The sequence below is a fragment of the Vigna unguiculata genome, unplaced genomic scaffold (genome assembly GCF_037176805.1).
Source record: "Vigna unguiculata cultivar grain cowpea cultivar isolate G323 ecotype 2 unplaced genomic scaffold, ASM3717680v1 ptg000029l_ERROPOS232281+, whole genome shotgun sequence".
Taxonomy (NCBI): domain Eukaryota; kingdom Viridiplantae; phylum Streptophyta; class Magnoliopsida; order Fabales; family Fabaceae; genus Vigna; species Vigna unguiculata.
The window spans coordinates 167,501-170,000 of NW_028196674.1; positions in this window are offsets into that span (position 1 = coordinate 167,501).

A 2,500-nucleotide genomic window follows, 5' to 3' on the forward strand; every position below is an offset into this window, starting at 1 on the left:
CGCTTCCCAGGAAGCCAACAACCAAAAGGTCGGTCGTATTTGGAGTTCAGTATTCGCTTCAGTCGATTCCAACTTCCCAAAAACCTGCCTTCTTCGCAGTTCGGCTAAGTCTCCCTCGTTTCCAACTTTCCTCTAAGTTGCCCTCCTCGCAGTTTGGCCAAGTTCACTCTTTTCCAGCGTCATCCCCCCAAGTTGCCTTGGGCGCAGTTCGGCCTAGTTCACTCTTTTCCAGCATCATCCCCCCAAGTTGTCTTGTTCGCAGTTCGGCCTAGTTCACTCTTTTCCAGCGTCATCCCCCCAAGTTGCCTTGTTCGCAGTTCGGTCTAGTTCACTCTTTTCCAGCATCATCCCCCCAAGTTGCCTTGTTCGCAGTTTGGCCTAGTTCACTCTTTTCCAGTGTCATCCCCCCAAGTTGCCTTGTTCGCAGTTTGGCCTAGTTCACTCTTTTCCAGTGTCATCCCCCCAAGTTGTCGTTGCCAACAACCCAAGAGTCCATAGTATTCGGAGTTCTAGCGGGGCCTCCCCTTGCTTCCAACAACCCAAGAGTCCATAGTATTCGGAGTTCTAGCGGGGCCTCCCCTTGCTTCCAACAACCCAAGAGTCCGTAGTATTCGGAGTTCTAGCGGGACCTCCCCTTGCTTCCAACAACCCAAGAGTCCATAGTATTCGGAGTTCTAGCGGGGCCTCCCCTTGCTTCCAACAACCCAAGAGTCCGTAGTATTCGGAGTTCTAGCGGGGCCTCCCGTTGCTTCCAACAACCCAAGAGTCCATAGTATTCGGAGTTCTCGCGTGGCCTCCCATTGATTCAAACAACCCAAAAGTCCATCTTCTTCGCAGTTCAACATCGCCTCCCTCGTTTCCAACAGGCCCAAAGGTCGTCTTCTTCGCAGATCCACGAAGAGCTCATCACGATTTGCCACATTCCATTTCCCACGGGTTGTCAACAACACTTTCTCACACTTCCCGCAATCGAGTACGTGCATGACATGCCAAAGCACATCTTATTTGCCTTCCATCGCACTCAAGACGACGGGTTGTGGAAGAACGATATTGTTCACAACAAGTTCAAGGACAACGTCTCAATCAAGGGACACAACCGAATTATGTTGACTGGGTCGCTAAAGTAAACCCGAGTTCATATAATGCACCGCATCCAAAAGAACTAGCCACAACACGTGCATCACTGAGATGTTTCACTAGATGGAACACGTGCGTGACATTAGGATCCTCCAACACCTCTTCGTGATGGAAAGATAGAATTCGAAGCAACCACAGAAGTACCGTCTAGTGGGTAGGCAACACAGGGACTGATCAACCAATATCACCCAAGGCAACGGGTGAAAATGGAAGAGATGCATGCTTGACCGTTCGATACGCAAGGCATGGAGCCAGCCAGCAAGTGCATCTCGATTACAACTCACACACCCTCACGTTCGCAAGACACCACACCACAAGACGGTCCACCCCCCACCTACCATGGGCAAGCAAGCAAATGGAAACATCAAGTGACGCAGGGTCAAGCATCGCTAGGCATGAAAATAACTTTCCACAATATCCGAGGGACTAGCTGCCGAGCTAACCAACGATCAGTGACGACCGTGTGTTGGTATTAATAAAGCTCAACAACTATGAAGAGGCTAGTTGTGCCATGATAAACATGCTAACGCACGCACCACGTGAGGGGGGAGGCCTCATCAAGCTCCCTTTAAAACCTGCCAGTGTGGAGCTGGCCGGCTCAAGGAGCACTCCCCCCCTATAAGAGGTTAATATGCAAAAGGCAAAATTGTACAAGTAGATACACTTTTTTTGAGCAGACATAAGTCCATATCTCGGGCTATACTTCGAATTTTGATGCGATTTTTTGCAGTAATTCGTAGAATAATGGTATCTCCTTGCTCACCAAATTTCATAATTTTTCTCGAAGGGGAACTATTTTTTTTATTTTTTTTACTTACCGGGTATGTGTAAAATCGGGAAAAATAGAAAAGCACATGTAGACTTCGAATTTCGACCTCATTTTTTCCAGTCCACCACTAAACAATATCAGGAACCTCCCCACAAAATTTCATTCAGTTTGGCCAAGGTCTTAAATTTGACAAATTTTGGCACCAACCTATCTAGTCGCGGTGCACCGACCAACTTGGCCAAGTGCAAAATGCATCCAATTCAAAACTTTTGTGCACCAACACTTTTACAGTACTCATTTGGGGGCATTTGGAGGCCTTTCCAACCCTCACATCTCAAAAACCACGAATTTCATTTTTTCACAAAACTCCCCACCAAGCCATTTAGCTATGCCGCGGTGCACCGCCAACCTTGGCCATGTGCAAAACCCTCCGAACTCAAAACTTTCGTGCACCAAGAATTTCATGGTATTCATTTGGGGACATTTGGAGGCCATTCCAACCCTCACATCTCAAAAACCACGAATTTCATTTTTTCACAAAACTCCACACAAGCCATCTAGCTATGCCGCGGTGCACCGACCAACTTGGCCATG